This window comes from Panthera leo, chromosome A1 (assembly GCF_018350215.1).
Source record: "Panthera leo isolate Ple1 chromosome A1, P.leo_Ple1_pat1.1, whole genome shotgun sequence".
NCBI lineage: Eukaryota > Metazoa > Chordata > Mammalia > Carnivora > Felidae > Panthera > Panthera leo.
Window position 1 is genome coordinate 207,138,974 of NC_056679.1, and position 21,342 is coordinate 207,160,315.

General features: G+C 39.2%; 1 protein-coding gene across 1 annotated transcript in view; it reads left to right on the top strand.

Annotated features, from left to right (window-relative positions):
• Positions 1-16,718: 16,718 nt before the first annotated feature.
• DAB2 (DAB adaptor protein 2) overlaps positions 16,719-21,342 on the top strand; it is a 69,482-nt gene continuing 64,858 nt past the window's right edge. The window contains exon 1 of the mRNA XM_042951519.1: positions 16,719-16,810. The gene's annotated coding sequence lies outside the window, so the exon portion shown is untranslated. The remainder of the gene's footprint in view (positions 16,811-21,342) is intronic.

Genomic DNA, 21,342 nt, shown 5'->3' on the forward strand with positions numbered 1-21,342 from the left:
TCAGCTAAAGTCAGAGAAGTAAATAGATACAAGATCACATATTTTGCTATTCTAAGTGTGAGAAAGATGGACAGACATGCTTTGATTTGAATTTTTCAAAGATTACTCTGATTACCTTGTGGATAACGCATGCAGTGTTGGAAGGGAAGATAGTCCAGAATAGAAGCCAAGAGGATGAAGAAAAGAAGGCAGGTTTACAGAGTTTTATAGACAGAGTTGACCCAGCTCACTAGCGGTATCAACATCAAGGACAAGAGAAAGTTAACTAAGGATGACTTGGTTAAATTTTGATCTGAACAACCAAGTGGATGCTGGCATTCTCAGCTGAGAGAAAGAATGAGGAAGGAACAGGTTGAGAGAAGGGAAAGATAGAGAATGAAGAGTTCTGTTTTGGTCCTGTTAGATTGAACTGCCTCTTAGACCTTCAAGTAGAGATGTGTAAGAGGCAGTAGGTCTATGAGTCTTGAGTTAAGGGGAGAGATTAGAGCTGGAGATATAAGTTTAAGAATTGCTGGCATATGAAATGGTTTTAAAACCACAGATCTGGATAACATTGCCTAAGACAAGAGAGAAATTGGAAACAATTTATCACAACCCTTCAGTGATTGTTCTAAACACAGGACTTTGAAGGAAAAAGTCATTAGACATAACTATTTAAAAAATAGAATTTCTAAAGAGCAAGTAGAATTGTTTTGTATGTGTGTTAAAAAAGAATCCGAGAATCTGAAGCCCAGCTCTGCACAATTAATTTGATTAATGTAGACAGCTTTTCAAATAATGTGGGACACATAACAGATGCCTGAGTAGTCTTTGCCATTTACATGGTCTAAGTGAAACAGAGGCTAATTAGGAACTTCTTCTTTCAAAGACATAAAATTTCCCAGGAAATCAATCGTAGTTGATGCATTGTCTGAAATGGGTACACAAATATCAACTGACCCTGAATATTACAAAGCTTTACCAACTTATCTTTCATTTCTGCCATCCCTACCAGGGCAAGTAACGCATCTTTCAGACACTCTTGAGTATATATGCTGAGAAATCTTCAGCTTATCTGGACCACCTTCCTCCTTCTGAGCAGCCCTTCCCAACCCCTTCAAATGTGTCCTGACTGCCATTCCCCAAGTAACAGCTTGTCCCATTACCTGGAAATCCTACAATGGCTTCTTACTCCTTCCTCATTACATCTATGGCTCTAGTCCTCCACGAGAGCATCCACATGGCCTTACCTGCAATCCCAACCTCTCCAGCATCTTCTAAACATTACTAGCTGCTTATGTCAGTAGGATACTAGATGGCTTCATATAAAATAGGAGTGCTGCACTCTGTTCAAAATGTATTTTTAAACATTCACGGAATAAAATATGTAGCCCCTGAGTAAAGACTAAAGTTTAGTTTAAAGATTTAGAATTATTAGAGAGGGTGCGTGGCGCATTGAGTACTGAGTATAGAGAAAGGGAAAGTAAACTGTATGAGTCAGTCATGTGTTCACTTGCTGTGTTTTTCCTCATTGAAAAAAAGGCATCTCAGAGTTGGAGGATGGCTTTAGCAATATAGAGAGTGGGATTTTTTCCCCCTACTTTTGTAATCATGAGAAGAAAAAGGGAAAAAACAAAGGCATTCTAAGTGTGGATGGAGAAGCCATAAATATAAGCTTTCCCAAAGATCATAGGAAAACTATTTCCGAAAGAGAAATACAAATGTTGAGAATGGAGAAGCAGGGGAAAACCATCAAGAGGTCTCAAAATAAACACCAGATAAAAGCAAGGAAATGTTTATACCTCATACACCGCAGCTGGGTACACACAGGTGAGAAGAAAAGAGAGTCCTGGACAGGACAGTTAAGTGTAGCATGATAAACAAAAAATAAAACAATTTTATTATTTTCATATTAATTATTCAAGTTATATGCACACCCATAATTTTAATTATTACTCTTACATATACATATATAACTTTAATTGGGGGCAGCAGAATTTCTCTTAAAGAGAGGAGCTATCTTTGTCTAGGAAAATACCTTGAAATGTTTCTTTGGGTGGAAAAATGAGCCTCCTGCAAAAACATGATGTATAAAATGGCAGGTTGGTTTTTTTTAAACATATTAGATAAGCTGTTCTTCACAAACAGCTAACAGTTATTCAATGATTGGGGTAAGAAAGAAAAGTAAAGAGGGAAGGAAGTTTAGAGGAAAAAAGAAGGGTTAAAACCCACAGCAAGCTGCACCTATAGAAGCAGGGCTCCATGACACAGCCCAGGGAATACGGTCGATGGTATTATTTTCCTTTTATTGTTTATTTATTTTTGAGAGAGAGAGAGGGAGAGAGAGAGAGAGAGAGAGCAAGAGTGCGAGCGGGGGAGGGGCAGGGAGCGAGGGGGACACAGAACCCGAGGCAGGCTCCAGACTCTGAGCTGTCAGCACAAGCCTGATGCAGGGCTTCAACTCTGGAACCATGAGATCATGACCTGAGTGGAAGTCAGACGCTTAACCGACTGAGCCACCCAGGCACCCCTAGTCGATAGTATTCTAACAGTGTTGTATAGTGACAGATGGCAGCTAGCTGGTGGTAAGCACAGCATAACTAGAGTTGTGGAGTCACGGTGTTCTACACCTAAAACTAATGTAACTTGTGTGTCAACTACACTTCAATTAAAAAAAAAAAAAAAAAAAAAAGAAAGAAAGAAACAGCAGGGGATCTATGAGAGAGCCCGGGGTGGGGATGTTGGGGCTCATTTATGAACAGAAGTTTCAATACTCAATTTAAAGTCATCTGTAATGCTGCAATAGAAATGCCCTGCATGGGGCGCCTGGGTGGCCCAGCAGGTTGAGTGACCCACTCTTGATGATGGCTCAGGTCATGATCCCATGGCTAGAGGGAAAGGGCCTCGCCCAGCTCTGCACTGACATTGCAGAGCCTGCTTGGAATTCTCTCTCTCCCTCCCTCCCTCTCTCTCTCTCTCTCTCTCTGCCCATCCTCCCAATAAATAAATAAACGTTTAAAAACTGCCCTGCATTACCCAAAACCTTCAGTAAAGTCGGCGGAGGGTTTTAGAAAATAACAAAGTAACAGGCTTCATTCAAGTTTAGAAAGGCCTGGAGCAGACACAAAAGAGCTTTAGTTGACGGCGGTTGCGGGGGAGGGGTAAAAGCCTCTTCCCCACCACACCACCAATATTGGGAGGAACAATAAGAATAAGGAATGAGAAAAAAAAACCGCTTTTTATTTAAATCTTAAAGAGATGACCCCCTTGATCTTTGGATTGCATAAGCAGTGATTAACAATACTTAAATTCATTGGGAGAAATTATTTAATTTCCAATGCCGCTATTTTCATGTCTGGTATTATACCTGCATATTTATAGCTTACAAAAACAGTAATTCATATCTCTGTTGAAATCCTTATTTTTTAATTAAAGAGTTGCCATCTCTGTAGGAAAAAGAATAAAGCATTGACAGGATTGTGGATGAAATGTTGGGGGAACTTAGCACCTACATCTTAGGAATTACTTCTTGCTGGCACATTCTTCACCAGGCAGGAATTTTAACCATAAACAATTACTGATGCCTGTTTCTAGCTGCATAGACTTTTAAGAATCTTTTTTAAACTGTGACTCTTCTAGCCAGATGAAAGATATTCACTGAAATGCAGAAGTCTGTATAAAATCTCAGGGCGTTATTTACTCCCCTATAACTGAAAGTACCATATTGTGTGCTATATTGTGGGAGATTTTAAAAACGTGGCAAATGTTGGACCCTGGCCTCTCTGCCTTAAACCCTGCTAGTGATCCCTGATGCTCTTATCAGTTAACTACTGAGTATTTCAGTATGCTTTCAGTATAAAATGCTCTCAGTAGTTAACTGAAAACTCCCGGTGCTTTTTATTTTTTTTTTTATTTTTATGTATTTATGTATTTATTTATTTTTATTTATTTATTTTTTCCCCGGTGCTTTTTTTTTTTTTTTTTAAATCCTTTGCCATTGGTTTCTAGATTTCCATTCAAGCATCTCTGTTTGGCATTAATGAAAGTCAGTACCTGAATTCTGATGTATTGTTCAGAAAACTGGAATTTATCTTCATTGGCCCTAGAATGGTGTAACAATGGATAGGTTATTTTTACTTTGGTCATGGATTCTTGGGTCCTACAGCTCAGAGCTCTGCCGCCATAAGCGGAACCTGGAGCCTCTTTGCCTTTTCCTTATTTGTGCAGTGAGGGAAGTCAACAATTAACTTTAAGATTTCTTGGGGCACCTGGTTGAGTGTCTGACTTCGGCTAAGGTCATGATCTCATTTGTTGTGGGTTTGAGCCCCACATCGGGGTCTCTGCTGTCGGATCCTCTGTCCCTTTCTCTCTCTCTCTCTCTGCCCCTCCCCACTCACTCTCTCTCTCTCTCTCTCAGACACAAATATATAAAATATTAAAAAAAAGAGTAGATAAATATGCCTCCTTCTGATTACAACTTTCTGAAGGCAAAATCTGTGCCTCTTCCCTCAGTGCTCTTTATTTTTGATGTATAGTAAAACAGACTCTAGTGACGATAGTCCCAAAACGTTACTCATGAGAAAGGATGTTCAAGTTTACTCCTTTCCAAATGCTGTACATTCTTTCATCACAAATATCACATCTTGGAAAAGTGGAGCAGATGAATGTACAGGTGGTGGTGCAATGAATTATCAGGATGAGTGTTTCCACGAATACACATTCCCTACCTTCCCTGTATTATGGCAGCTGCTGTTGAGGTTGTTCTCCAGCAAGCCAAGTATCATGATGTGAGGACTCAGGGGATTCGGTGCTGAGCTTGCCAGAAACTAAAGCTTTAGAGCTAATAAATAGGTCATCTTCAGTCCTATGAAATGTGAAGCAGGATCTTGAGTGCCTTTTAATGGATGATATAACCTGTCCTCTATTAATGGGCGTTTAGACTGATTCCAATCTTGATAGTATAGATAATGCCACCATGGATACTTCCTGATAAATGTCTTTGTGAATACATTTGAATATGTGTATAGGATATGCATGTGACCTTCATTTGGTAGCCATAGTATCAAGGTGTATGAAGACTTTTACACAAGTGATTAGCCAAAAGTAGTTGGGCTACATATGAGTTGCAACCAATGCCCCGCACCATTCTTTTTGTCAGTAGAATGTCCTTGAAAGTTGCAACTGAATAGTAAGAGAAAGCCAGGTTGATTTGAATATTTTAATATCTACAAGAGTTATTTTTGGAAGCATCTTTAAAGAATGCAGCTTTCTATCAACTTATACCGCCTATGGAGTTAGATTATACATACATATATACAGCTTCTGTCTTAAAACTCAAAAAAGGAAAAAAAAAAAAGAAAGGCCAAATCTCTCAGATAATCAATTAGATAGAAGATATGAGGTCCTTATAACAGACTGTGGACCTCCATGACACAAAGCAAGAGGACTGAAATACCAGCTTTCAAATGATGAAGTCCCTGTTGTAAACTATCAGAATGTTCTATCAGGATTTAGTGACTCTCTTGACTTAAATTTCTGTTGTTATGTAACTTCAAGCAAGCGAATTAGAAATGCAACTCCAAAAATGATATTAGATGACATAATTCCTTTAGGAGATTGCATTTGTCAACCCTAGAAAACTTTAAAATTAAGTATAGAAGTGTTTAAGAGAATCAAAACAATCTTACTAATGCTTTTGGCTAGGTGATATATCTGTGTTTGGTAATTATAAAATACTACTAATGTTTAAGGGAACTTGAGATATTAAAATGAGAGACCAGGTAATTCCAATTTAAAATGCATAATGACATAGTTGATACAGACTTGCAATCTGTAACTCACACACAATGTTTATGAAAGCTTTGAATATGAAACAGGATTAAACATCAGTATGTTTCTGTGGGTTTTTTTTAAGATTTTAAAGAATCTTACATGGGAAATTTTTCAGACAGATAATTGACGTACTTAAAAAGGAAGCTGAGCAGATTAAATTAACAAAATTAGCTCAAAATATATGCAGAAATTTAGTCAACTAAGTCTATAAATGTGATCATACACATTTCAAAATTCCCCTAGGGGTGCCGGGGGCGCAGTCAGTTAAGTGTCCCACTCTTGGTTTCCGCTCAGGTCATGATCTCACAGTTCATGAGTTCCAGCCTGGAGTCGGGCTCTGCACTGGCAGTGTGGGACCTGCTTAGGATTCTCTCTCCCCTCTCTCTCTGCTCCTCACCCATTCTCTCTCTCAAAAATAAATAAATAAACATTATTTTTAAAATTCCCCTACAAATGGTTACTAAAATTATCTAGCTTTACAAATAGAAAAAAAAAAAAAACAATTGGAAACTGAATTTAAAAAAACTTAAGGAGTACAGATTTGGATTTTTAACTTTAACAAATTGAATGCTAAATTCTTAAGCAAAAGCAAACCTCTGATTAGTCTCTTCCATATACAAAAACCACTTTAGGACAAAAGCATTCACATTTATTTTATTTTTTTGAGTTTATTTTTTTTTTTTTGAGAGAGAGAGAGAGCACAAGCAAGGGAGGGGCAGAGAGAGAAGGAGAGAGAGAATCTTAAGCAGGCTCTGTACTGTCAGTACAGATCTCACAAACCGTGAGATCATGACCTGAGCCGAAATCCGGAATTAGATGCTCAACCGACTAAGCCACACAGGTGCCCCCCAAACATTCACGTTTTAAAATTGCTAACTGCAATAGCCCCCTCTGACACCAATTCATCAGGGCTAAGAAATAAATTTTTTTGTTTATTTATTTATTTTGAGAGAGACAGGGAGTACAAGTGGGGGAGGGGCAGAGAGAGGAAGAGAGAGAGAATCCTAAGTAGGCTTCACAGCCAGCAAAGAGCCCAACTCGGGGCTCGATCCCACCACCTGTGAGATCATGACCTGAGCCAAAATCAAGAGTCAGACACTTAACTAACTGATCCACCCAGGCACTAAGAAATAAAAATTTTAAAAGGACACATAAATAAGAACAACCCATTAGGAAAAATGGCTAATTTCTAAGGAAATGAATACAAACAACCAAAAAAAAAAAAAAAAAAAAAGAGCTCTGAGATACAGGAATTCCCAGTGAAAAAGTAAACTAGACCTACTGTTTTGGAAGACAAGTTGTCAAAAGTATCATGTTTTGAAATGCATATATCCTTGGACTTGATATTCCACTACCAGGAATTTATCCTGTATACATATTTATGTGTTCACAAAGGCATTCATCCAAGAATGTCCACTGCAGTATTGTTCATATTTTAAAAAATTGGAATGGCCATCAGTAGAGGACAGGTTAAATATGTTATAAAATCCATGCAGTAGCTTAGCATACATCCATTCAAAACAACAAAGTAGTTCTTTGTGTATTGATATATAAAAAACTTCAGTTATGTTAATTAAAAAATAAATAATATAAACCAAGTACAGAGCAGCTGTATGATATACTCCCAATATCTACTGGAAAGAAAAAGAATATGTGTATGTGTATATATATATATATGTATATATATGTGTGTGTGTGTGTGTGTGTGTGTTAATACATATGCAAAGAAAATTTCTGAAAGAATATAAGCCCACTCTTTTTATTTATTTGTTTGTTTTGAGAGAGAGAGAGAGAGAGAGAGAGAGCGAGCAAGTGGGGGAGAAGGGTAGAGTGGGAAGGAGAGACAGAGAGAGAGAATCTTAAGCAGACATCACATTCAGCACAAAGCCTAGCATGGGGCTCAATCCCACAACATTGGGATCATGATCTGAACTGAAATCAAGAGTCAGATGCTCAACAGAAGGAGCCAGCCCAATAAGGATGCTCTTAAAGGTGATTGACTATAAGGAAAATGTATTAGTTTCCTGGGGTGGCTGTAGCAAAGTACCATAAACTGAGGGGCTTACAATAACAGAAATTTATTCTCTCACCGTTCTGGAGTTGAGAAATCAGAAATCAAAGTGTTGGCCAAGCTTATTCCTCCTGAGGGCTGTGAAGGAGAATTGGTTCCATGCCTTTCTCCTAAATTCCAATGAGGGCTGGCATTCCTTGGTGTTCCTTGGTTGTAGATGCAGCTCTTCCATCCCTGTCTCTATCTTCACATGACCTGTCTCTAGATTTTCACATGGCCTTCTTCTTATGAAGACAATAGTCGTATTGGGGTATGGCCCATGCAACTCCAGTAAGACCTCATCTTAATTAATTACATCTGCAACAACCTTATTTCCAAATAAGGTCACATTCTAAACTTTTGGGGTTATGACTTTAACATAGCCTTTAGGGGAGACAAATCAACTCATAACAGAAGGATATGGCCATCTGAACTTAGAGAAAAAACTAAAAACTAGTTAATAAGACTACTAGTTAAGGGGTGCGTGGGTGGCTCAGTCAGTTAAGCATCCAACCCTTGATTTTGGCTCAGGTCATGAGCTCACAGTTCATGAGATGGAACCCCACATTGGGCTCTGCGCTGAGTCTGCTTGGGATTCTCTCCTCTCTCTCTCTGCCCCTCCCCCACTTGCATGGGTGCTCCCTCTCGCTCTCTCTCTCCCTCAAAGTAAATGAACTTAAAAAAAATAAGACTACTAGTTAAGTGATAAAGGCATGATTAAGTGCTAGTATGGTTCTGATCCCTTCTAAGACAAACATTTGGACAACAAATACCAGGCTTTGTAAACAGATTGTCCAAATCTCAACATGCAGCATTCAGTTAAATTTAATGATGTTTCCCTCCCCTACTCAGAAGACTTCCTTTCTGTTGAAAACAACATGAAGTCAAAAGTCAATTTCCCTCAAGTGATATTTTTATTTCATGGAGTCTCAGAGACAAAAAGGGCCTTTAGGGACCTTTCTGTATACACCTGCAATGCTTCCCAGTATCTTCAGCAAGAGGCCAGTCTCTGCCTGAACATCTCTAGGAAGGAAAAACCCAGTGCTCCCTGGAGCAGTCCTCTCTGTGGCAGCCTTTTCTGGTGGTTAGATTCTGAGCCAAATTCTGCCTCCCTAAAATTTTCACCATACTGTCTTTGGTCAACCATCTGAGCTTTGCAAAATTGCATACATATTTTATATTTTAAATTATATATACATAGGTAAATATGTGTAAGTGTGTATTTTACAAAATGTCCTAAAAAATATTTTTAAATATATGAAAAATATATTTACATTCACTTAAGTTTCTAAAACCTCTGGGGACATCTTTGGGCTCCGTTCCATGTCTTACCTGAGTGAAAATTATAACCCAATGCCATAGAGGCAAGTAGCAAAAATTAAAATTATAGAATTAATAATTAGGTACAGGAGAAGTTGTGCCACAAACGGAAGCATTGAGAAATAGCAATCAGCTATCTAAAAAACGATTCACTGATAATCAATTCTTGCAAATACCTCTGCTGCCAGAAAATGCTCATCGATGTAATTTGACTAACATTTTTATAAGAAAATACCCAATATAAGTATAATAATTTTCTTTGAAACTTCAACTCATATTTCCTGGGTGTTCCTAAAGAGATATATTCTCCTGGGGAGAATGGGAAAAACAAAAAAAGCAACTTCAGGTGCACAAAGAAGAGCTGAAAGCTTTGAAAATAATAAGGGGGATTTTGTGGGAATTTTGCCCAAGACATCTCTGAGAAAACTTACACACTTCAGGCAGCTTGGACAAGGCATGAATTCTGCATATGAAAGGGTTCCATGAAATGGTGACAAATTGTTCCATTCACAGTTACGCTGCCAGGTTTTGTCACATGGTACGAGAGACATTAATAAATATATGTCAGCTTGTCATTCCCTCACGAAATACTCCCTTCACCCAAATAAATCGGCTCCTTTGAGGCTACAATGGCCATCTTTGTCTAAGAAATACTCGCTCAATTTGTAGACCCACGCTGTTTGCTTGGGGGTACCAATCCACACAAACACGATGACGGCGCTTCTTTGGAAATAGGAAATATCTCCATAGCGCCCAGAGGTGCTGCAGGAAAGTGTAATCATGAGTCACTTGGACGGTCAGTGACTGTCAGAAAATCAAAGCTAGCGTATGACTAAGATGAAGTTCTAATAAAACAAACGGAGCTCAATATGACAGTAACTTGGCCACCCAATTGCTCAGTGAGGTAGCTCAGAAAAGTGAGCGTCCAATTTGCCCTCTTCCTTTCATTAATTGTAAAGGATGGCATTTCTTCATTACTTCCATCATTTATTTATTTTTTTTCTTCATGTCTGTATGTATGTATGTATATATGTATGTATGTATTTATTTTTATACTCTTTTTTTTTCAATATATGAAATTTATTGTCAAATTGGTTTCCATACAACACCCAGTGCTCATCCCAAAAGGTGCCCTCCTCAATACCCATCACCCACCACCCCTCCCTCCCACCCCCCATCAACCCTCAGTTTGTTCTCAGTTTTTAAGAGTCTCTTATGCTTTGGCTCTCTCCCTCTCTAGCCTCTTTTTTTTTTTTCTTCCCCTCCCCCATAGACTTCTGTTAAGTTTCTCAGGATCCGCACTTCCATCATTTAAAAAAACGTCCCGTGATAATTAAGGCCTAGACGTGATAACCTCATGTTAAAAAAATATATATATATATTACTTAAAATATAAAAATTCTACCTTTACAATAATATTTATGACTGACTTGTGGTAAAAACTAAAGGTTAGGCAATCTGTGAGCACATTAATGATACAGCTGTCTGGATAAGCGACACGCAGTCCTGGGCTGCTTCTGCTGCACTCCAGTAGGATTTTCTTTTTTTTTTCTTTTTCAACGTTTTTTTTTTTTTTTTTTTTTTTTTATTTTTGGGACAGAGAGAGACAGAGCATGAACGGGGGAGGGGCAGAGAGAGAGGGAGACACAGAATCGGAAACAGGCTCCAGGCTCCGAGCCATCAGCCCAGAGCCTGACGCGGGGCTCGAACTCACGGACCGCGAGATCGTGACCTGGCTGAAGTCGGACGCTTAACCGACTGCGCCACCCAGGCGCCCTCCAGTAGGATTTTCTTACCGAGAAACAGTTGATAGGGTTCCTGGGCGGTGAGCAGTTTACTGCCAAAGATTTACCTAGTGTTAAAAAAGAGGCATTATTATTTTGCTCTTTCTAGAATTCACATTTCAAAAGTGGTTTGTTGCTTGCGTCCTTGTTTTTCCTTTAGCAATGATTTTTTTTTTCTTTTTTTAACAATTTATTGTCAAGTTAGCTAACATACAGTGTATACAGTACGCTCTTGGCCTCGGGAGTAGATTCCCGTGATTCATCACATACCTAAAACACCTGGTGCTCATCCTAACTACTGCCTTCCTCAATGCCCATCACCCATTTTCCCCGCCCTACACCCATCAACCCTCAGTTTCTTCTCTGTATGTAAAAGTCTCTTACGGTTTCCCTCCTCTCTGTTGGTAACCATATATTTTTTTTCTTTCCCTTCTCCCATGGTCTTCTGTTAATTTTCTCAGCTTCCACATACGAGCAATGATTTTTATAGACTTACTCACAGCTGTACACGTAGAACTAAATAAAATCCAGAAAAAAATGTAAAAGATTTGGATTCCTCAATAAAGTCATAACGAAAGAAGGGAGTAAATGTGTCAGGATATCCATTAAAGTCTGCTTAGAGTCCCACACAGTAGACTTCAGCAGGTAACTGACAGAAGGGCTGCTTATCTGGAGGTACATACTCAGCTTTCCCACAAATTGCCAAAAGAAATCTTTCTTAGCATGTCTCAGTCATGTCTCCAATACTATCGTAGCCTGCCCTCACTAATTTTCACCACCGGCTCAAGGAGAGGCTTTTTTCCTCTTGGACTGAACATTCTACTGTTCTTCTAAAAAATACTTTCCAAATATAGTCCCTCACCTGATTGTACCCAGCCAGAGTTGGTTTGAGACTGGGTTTTGCAAAATCAGGGGTTTTACCCAACAGTGGCTAATTTGGGTTTTGGTTTTGGGGTCGTGGCCTTTAAGAACATGGAGGGCTTCCACTTTCCAAGTTTTCTTAACTGACTGGTGACTCGTCCGGAAACAAGTATCGCTGTTTTTCTTTTCAATGATTTCCCCCCCACTTCTGGCAGGGCAGTTCATGAGACCTAATTAAAACATGTTATTTCCACACCACCAAACGAGAAGTCAAACTAACCTTTTGCCTTTACAACTTATGTTGTCAGAGGCCTGGGCGAGGGATTGGGGTAAGGAGCTTTATCAGCTTGCAGCCTATCTTATTTGGAAAACAAAAAACCAAAAACAAGCCCATAACTTTCCTGCACTACTCTGGTTCGTCTTCCATGGCTCTGCTCCCTCTTTTCTCTCGGTGCCAAGAAACACTGATAGCTCGAAGCTCTTACAGTCCTAGGCCCTCATGCTCTGTCAGTCCACCTCAGAACTTCAATCCCATTGCATTCCTTCCCAGACCTGGTGGACGTGTCGTATATGTATTTAACTTACGTGAACCATAATTCATCAACTCTATGACTTCTTTGACTGCAAGATGCACCATTATTTTAACTACCACTAAAAACAGTGAAAATGTTGCCACTTAAAAAGTGTATGCGTGCCATCAAATGCATGACACATTCTAACTTCAGAAATATTAAACTGTGCAAAAAATATTTATCTCTGAATCGACGAACTATGGTAATTTAAGGCAAGAAGAAAAGAGAATAGCTTTAAATATCCTTATAAGAGTATGAATAGAACCACCGGCTTTCTCCCATTTTGGTTTCCTCATTGCCTCTAGTACTGCCTTATCTCTCCCTTCCCTTGATTTCTTTATCACCAAAACAAATTTTTTTTTTGTCTACTATGTGCAGGTCCTGTGGTAGGTGCTGGGGTCACTAAGTAAACAAGAGACTGTCTTTGTATTCAAGACTCAGTTTCATTGGAGGTGTGGATACGCAAAGCCGCTGAAGAATTACAATAGAGTGACTATCGCTCTACTAGACAGAAGCACAGAACTCTATAGGAGCAGGGAAAGATAACCTAACCCAGTCCAGCAGAGGTTAGGAGAACACTCCAGAAAGAAGGCATCTGAGCCATGATCTCAAAAATAAATAAGAACATTTAGCCATTCAAAGGGAGAAGGCAGATGAGAAAAGAGAGATACTCAGAAGAAGAAAACACTAGGCAGTGAGAGAAATGTTAGTATTGTGTTCTGGCAAATGCCAAAGGTTCCAGAAGACTGTAGGACAAAAAGAAGTGAGGTGAGCTAGAAGCAGCTCCTGAACGGCCCGGTCTGCTGTGTGCAGGAGATGAAAACTGATTCTGAGGAAACTGGCAAATCAGTGAAGAGCCTGAGCATAAAGTGACAACATCAGGTAAATCCTTTATTTTCATTTGTCTTACTTTCTCTTTGTGAGAATAAGATTAATTATGAATAATGATTTGGATCTTCCCTCTGCCTTGGCTTCTGAAGTTGTACCATCATTGTACTGGATAACCACTTTTGTTTTTTCCTTCTGGAGATGGCTATCTATCCATTTTGATATATTTTCTTTAGTACATTATATATTTTTTCCCTCTAGTATCTCTTTCTGAAAGTTCCACCAGTCAGATTTTTGGCTTCTGAGATTGATCTTTGATTTTTATCTTCTTCAAAATTTCTGTCTCCCCATCTTATGGTTCTACGTCTGGGAACACTCCTAGAATTTATCTCCCAATGCTACTACTCCTATTTTTATGGGAGAAGTAGCACTACTGTATTTTTAATTCCTGAGAACTCTATTGGGTTTCTTTCTTTCTTTCTTTCTTTTTTTCTTTCTTTCTTTCTTTCTTTCTTTCTTTCTTTAATTTTCTTTAATGTTTATTTTTGAGAAAGAGAGACAGACGGGGCATGAGCTGGGAGGGGCAGAGAGAAAGGGAGATACAGAATCTGAAACAGGCTCCAGGCTCTGAGCTGTCAGCACAGAGCTTGGCACGGGGCTCGAACTCATGAACCATGAGATCTTGACCTGAGCTGAAGTTGGACCCTTAACCGACTGAGCCTCCCAGGTGCCCTGGGTTTATTTTTTTTTCTTTACAGCAATCTGTTATTGTTTACGGACTTAATAGCTTCCCAAGAATATTCTTCTCAAAGAATATTAATAAACATTTTTAGCATCTGCATGATCCCTGCATTATCTCCATTTTCTTTTTTTCCCCCTGATTTCTCCTTGTTTACTTTGGTTCCTCTCTTCATGATGAGGACTTACCTTAACTTTCTGGTGATCCAAGGTTGTTCCTAGTTAAGAGTGGGACTTTAAAATCTGAGTGGAAGCTACGTGCACACACACACAGGGTTAGTTGACTTCCCTGCAGGGGGGTTGTACAGACACCTGGCCATTTTGTCAGGGTTTCCAAACCACTAGTCTTTCCTCTAATCTTTTACCTCTGACAGCATCCTGGTTGTGGTGTTATGTGCATGTGAAGGGAAAGGGGACTGGAGGATTAAACTATTCTAGAGGCTTCTAATAAGAGCAGACTTTTATTAGTTCCCTTGTGTTGCGTCATGACTCTAGCCTTCACTCATCTGTCACCGTGTCTGGTGTCTTTGAATCACCAGCCACTCCCATCCGGTTTCTCTAGTTAATAAATGATGTTCATGGTAATGATGGGCAAAGTGGGAAGTGTTGTAGGCATGAATGTTCTGTTCATGGCGGGCGCTGGGGAATTAGAAGGACCTTTTAGGGTTCCATTCCTTGGACAGGACCAACTTATATAATCTTCCCATCTACTCCTGGGTCCAGCCCCATGCCTCAACCCTCCATCTACCACACTGGCTGCTGCTGGGAGCTAAGCCTCTCCAGGGTTCTGAAGTGTGAACTGCTTTCACCACAGTTACTGTGCTACCTGTGTGGACATGAGGTCTGGATTCCCCTGCCCTAAGAAGTCAACGTCTACAATTTCATCCATGTCTGTCACCCAGCAGTTTGTTCAAATAGCTTGCCTGCTGAAGCCCTCTTCTGTTCTTTTTGTCGTATTAGGTTTGATAGCCTTTTATTTATTTGAGTTTAGTGGAGGCTTGGGAGACAGAGGGGGTAAACATGTGAGTTCAATATGTCTTCTTAAACTCGGTGCCATATTTGCAATTTAGATTTGCAAAGTTGTAGCTCGAGTAATTCCTGAGGCTCATGTATGGAATAAATATATTTTCTGAGCCATAAATCAATAAGCGTGATCTGAACATTATGAGAGACAGAAAGACATTGGAAGTCAGAGCTCTCCTGAAAAATTAAAGTTGCACAGTCATAGTTCCTAGCTAACACCTACTCTCTGCTTTCTTCTATTTTCATACTATTTTTGGCCTTAGTTAAATTTTCGAAAATCATAAGCCAAGCTGGAATAATAAGATGCCTGGAACACTTGAATCCAGGCAGCTTTCGCTCATGATCCCAACTTTCGCACTCTGATCCCCAGATGCTGTCACTGGTACTTCATGGAATTTATACGCACAATTTCAGGCTTTGGCTGGTTTTTTTTTTAAATGTTTATTTATTTATTTTGATAGAGAGAGAGAGAGAGAGAGAGAGAACCTACAGGAGAAGGGCAGAGACAGAGGGAGACAGAGGATCCGAAGCAGGCTCCAGGCTCTGTGCTGACAGCAAAGAGCCCGATATGGGGGCTCGAACTCACAAACCGTGAGATCATGACCTGAGTCTAAGTCAGATGCTCAACTGACTGAGCCACCCAGGTGCCCCGGGGCAGATTTTTAATCTAGATAAGGGTCAACTTTTCTACTTGCGGCTCAGAAGGACTTTTTTTTTTTTTTTTTTTTTTTGTTACTTTTGTATGTTTGACACAGCACAACTGAGCCAACAACTCAGATTTTTAAAAATCGCCCTCAGCAGCAGGTCCAGTTGGTTAATCCAGTACTTACTATTCTTTGACTGATTGTTCGGTTTCCTCCCTTTTCCTTATAACCTTCTCAACAAATGCATTCCCCCCAGGCAAGGCCTGGAGAGAGTCTCCAACGCTGGTATCCTCCCCAAGGAAGGAAGCAGTTTTATTTAAAATGTCACAATAAACCTTTGGTGTGGGTGGTAAGAAGCTGAGGGCATGAGGAGGCTGGCACTGAAAGAAATAAAGATAATTCAGCACGTCACCAGCAAGAATTTAGAAGCTTGCGAAGACAAGAGGGAGCAAACAAAAAGCATTTCGAAACCACTCTGCACAGGAAAAAATAGGAATTTGAGGATAAGAAAAAGTATGGCTCTGCAAAGGAACAAAGAGTAAGACTTTTAATCATTGGGATGTCAAATATTCAAATACACGTGTGTGTGGTATACATGTCACAACAAATAAATATGTATTTTTCGTATTTGTTAACACAATACAATATATATTTAACTCATATACAGGTCAATATATGTATGTCAAAATAAATCCCGTTCGTTTCCACACACCTTCGGAAAAGACACCCAAAGTCTTGATTTAGGTGTATTTCCTAAGGGAGTTAGAGAGCACTGATCAAGGAAGGATGTTGAGTTTGACAGGGTACAAAAAGAAGTGGCAGATGAGGAACAGCAGAGTAAAAACCATGAACTGGAAAAAAAAAAAAAAAAAAGCAGAAACAACAGCTTCAAGCCAGCAGTGGCCAGGACAACTGTAAATCATCTCCCCTGAAAATCCACGGAGAGACAGGAAGGAACTCGAGGTTCCCATTCTAAATTCATAATACATCAGCTGACATCTGGGTTAGTTTTATGCAATGTCTCGGAGCCTAAAAGAAAGGTAAGCGAAACTTGCCGAAGGAAGCAGCATCTTATACTCTGTCTGCGTTTGATGAGGAGCAAACAGAAAAAAGTATTTAGCCTAAGTAAGGACACGATAGAATGGCTCAGGAGATCCCCTTTGCAGAAAGTGGCCCAGGGTAAGTTGGGGCAGGGAGAAGTGGTGTTGGGGAAGGAATGTAAGTAGAGAGTGGGAGACGGGGCTGGATGGCCCCCAAGGTCCTTTAAGATCCTGAGAGTCCAGGGTTCCAAGAGCTGTGCGGACTCCAACCTCTCCACTTTTCCCCAAACGTAACTAACATAACGTCAGACTGATGTTGTGTGTATGCCTCAAAGCTCTCTTAGCGAAGTTCAACAGCACCACATGGTAGTCCTGATTCTTGTTCAAGCCAGTGGTGGGGAAATAGAGGTCTTGCAAAAACTATGCTATTATTTCCTGTTGGATAAACTCTGTCATTCTCTAAAAACACCAGAAGGAGAAAGGAACAAGGGTCCCAAGTGGAAAAGCTTCCAAAACCAGGAAGAAGTGGGCCAGCTTGGAAGGGCAGGAATAGCCTCTTACACAGAGGCCTCCTCCTGGTCCGGACCGGGTTTTTGTTTCTGTGAAAAGGGTCAGCGTGCTAAACTATTATTTGTATATGTGATGCTTTCTCGTAAGCACGCTCTAAGGACTTGCATTTTAATTCAAGATGCTGTCTTTATTTTAGGGAGAAATCAGTTAAAAGGGTCGGCACTAACCTGTCATTTTCCTCTTCTATTTTAAAGCTGTCTGTATGGGAGTTAACTTCTCCCAAAACAAGCATTTGGAAAATTCCTGGTTAGGCCGCTTGCTTGTTTTGTGAATGATGTTTGTGGTCAGCTATAACATATATAGCATGCCTTCTTCGTATTGCTGTCTTTTTCATGCATGTTTTTCTTATTTTGGCATTTTTATGGAAGTGATTAAATATTATTTGGTCTCAAGCTGGTGTAGAAATTGTGGAGATGTAGAAAATACTCTCTAGCTGAAATCCAACATACACATACCCACACAATCATAAACACACACACATATGCACGCAGCATTTCTAAAGTATGTCCAGATAGCTTTTGTTCAATTCTTTACTTCTTCTCTTCTTCCTTCCTTCCTTCCTTCCTTCCTTCCTTCCTTCCTTTCATGTGGAGGGAAGGAAATGAAAGCAAATACGATTTCCATTTCATTTTCGGCTTGCTTTCTGATAGACACAGCATTGTTTGGATGTCCAGGCCTCCAGCTTTTACCCAGAGGTAAATGTTGGAGAAATGTTGTTTCCAGTCTTATTCCGAATGACTGAAATATTTTTGCAAGGTGTCACTTTCCAAGCTTTCATTAATGTTCACAAGTTTCAATAGCAAGTTAGAATGTTTCAGTAACTTTTAAGGGATATTCTTTCCCCACCCCACCCCACCTTTCAAAAATAAATATAAAATTAAGCTGAAGAGAAAGTAAATCCTGGTATCTAGATAAAAAACTCATGACACACTGATTAGTATTTAATAAGTTCCAAAAAGTATCCCCAAGAAGTAGAATGTTTCTTATTCTATTAAATCAGTCGTATACAGTGTTATGTGACAAAATCTAACAATTTTAGGAGAAACTGTGTTTTGTTCTTAGAAAATTCAACTTCTATTGACACTGAGCAAAGAGGAGTATGGAAGAGTAAAATTGGGACATAAGCCAGAATAAATTTTCTGTGAGAAATTCTATCAGATGACTTAAAAAGTCTATTCAATATTCGATATCACCTGTAGACATAATGAGAGAAAAAAATCTATTCCACTTAATTACTTCTTAGAAGGTTTAATTGGGATACTGGCTTGCTTGCTCTATATTTCAGGAGTTGGGTCTGCATGATATTTATGTTATAACTAAGAGATTATTATATATTTGGAGATACTTTTTCAAATACTCTCTATACGTAATTATAATAATGATTGAAGACATATTAAAAAAATTTCTTTACTTATCCATATTATTTAGTTGCTAGGAGACAAATATAAAGCATCTAATATTATTAAACAGGTTATAATCCACTTTTAATTTCACAATGAGAATTGCTTTGGGGTATGTATTTATTCAGACTCTGTAGATATATTGTGTACTCAGTGCAAATAATACCTATCTTTCTCTGCATGGTGTTTGCAATTTGGAGAAGGGTTAATAAACATATCTTACTGACTAAGCATGTTGAAGCTCCCCTAAAAAAGTAAGATGATCACTAGCTCAGAGCATTGTCAAATTATTTGCAATTTAAGATATATTATGACTTACATAAATCCATTGAAAGCAAAATGTTTAATCCTCTTCTTGTGTTCAAAATATGTAATGATATGATTTTATACAACATTTCTGGCATGATAAATTTTATCTTTTATCATCGTATGCAGGGCAAGTATTTTTCAAACTGAAGAATGCTGCACACACAGAGTAGTTATTTGCCATAAGACACAAAGTAGTGGCTGTGCCATTATGAGCCACAAGGTCAGCTATACCCCAGGCCAGCGTACCCTCTATTGGAGTGGAAAAAAGACCTTCTCTACTGAGGAACTCGAACTTGAACCTTCTTTGCCATGAATAAATTATCTTACGATCTTTGTGTCCTCATTAACATTTGTGTTCTTTAACATATCATCTTCCATTATATTTTAAGAAGATCCATTCAGATAAATATCTTTACTTCCTTCTTTAACTAACAAAATACTGTTATGGCTTTAAAAAATGTTTTTATTGTGTCCAGACCTATATGGCTGTTCAGTTTGGAGACTGTTCAATGATAATGAATAGTACAAATTCTTCAAAAAGATTATTTCAGCCCCAAATGTTTCCCAATCCAAAGAGTAAGTTTTTCACCTGATTCATCTCAGGTTTTGGTGTGTGTGTGTGTGTGTGTGTGTGTGTGTAGTACTTTGTTGCCAACTCTATTTCTATTCTATCTTTATTCCCTCACATTGTTTTCCTTGCTTGGATCCAAGTCTCCATCTCTTCCTATGACTTTTACTCAGGACTGCCATAACCGGTGAGCATTCCTCAGCTAAGAAGAACCAGATGGCCATGAAGAGATGTTAATGTTTCCCTCACATGTCCTCTGGGCAATCTTTCTTCACAAGGGACAAGTGTGCTAACTTACCACTGCTCTGAGACTTATACTAATCCAAATAACAAAGGACAGTTGTCCTATCTTGATGGCAGACATGAGGCAGAAGAATCCTACCTTTATGCAGCAAAAAGTCGACTGGTTTGGAGAACAAATTGTTTGGAGAAAGCCCTAAGTTGTACTATATCTTATATATACAGTGCCATTTATTATATATACAGTAGTACCAAAATAATTTTCTGATTCAATTACAGTGTTTTAGGCAAAATAGAAACATAAGGCATTATGATTTTACATTATAATGCTCAAAGATACTTGGAGATTAAAAAGAGTATGCATCTAGCAAAATAAAAAAAATAGGAAAATTAATAGCATCTGTGCTAAGAGAGACATTAGGGATAATTCAAAACTCTAATATATATATCCTCTTCCTTCTCCTTCATCAAATGTTTAGGAGGTCATTCCGAGTAGTTTAAAGTTGACTTGGCAGGGTAATAAGAGTTAGAAGAATTTATTTGAATCTTGGCACCTTCACGAGGAATCTACATGCACTTGAAGGAGTATCCCTGATTCTCTGAGACCCATTTTTATCACCTTCAAAATGAGGACAATTATACTTCTCTAACTTGCAACAAGGATATAAGGATCCAATGAGAACATTTTTGAAAGTTTATTAAACTATAAAGTTATATGCAAAAATGCATAATCAGCATCATCTTCGTGAAGGTCAAAGTTCTATCCCATTCCTTTTCTGTTCCCTGGTTAGAGGTGCCACTCATGCTGGAGCGACAGAAGGATAAGGAAGAGAAGTGATGCCCTCCCCACCCTCAAGACATCAGCAGTACCTTCAAAATGTAGAATTGCCTTTTGCAGCTCTATCCTGACTACCAAAGACACTCCCAAAAGAAAATCTACTTAAAGCTTTGTAGATTAATTCCTTAACTTTATCAAGCCAGGAAAAAGAAAAAAAACAAACCCTGTAACATCTCATCAGACAAGCACATGACAGCAATACAGGCCTCTTTCTAGGGCTCAGGAGCCAGACTTTGTACCTATTTGTTCTCCTCGCCCCCGTGGTGTGAAGCAGACAGGAAAGGCAGGTCATTTTGCAAATCATCTGACTCCAGCCTGAAATCAGTAACCCAGAAAAAAAGCACTTGGGAACATAGGGCCATCAAAGAGGGGCCCAGGCCTGGGCCTTCTGATAAGGCCTAATGTTGAGTGGACAGTGGTTATTAGGACTCCATGGATCCGTGATCCTGGAAGGCGCCCCTCCGGCACGCATGTCTGGGTCTGCTCTGGAGGGGAGCTAGGGAAACAAAGCCATTCTTTCAGTTAGGGGGGGTGCCATGATATCCAGAATCTGAATTTGGGGCTTCTAAAGGCTGAAAGAATAATGGTTTTTAAAATAGCTCCATGTGGGAAGCTCTCTGAGCTAAGCATGGAATCCTAGGGAGTGGAGCCACGACTTCTTTACAGACAGCACCCAAGTGGTAAACCAGCAGTAACAGGCTTATGGAAAATGTTGCATGAGGGGCACCTGAGTGGCTCAGTCAGTT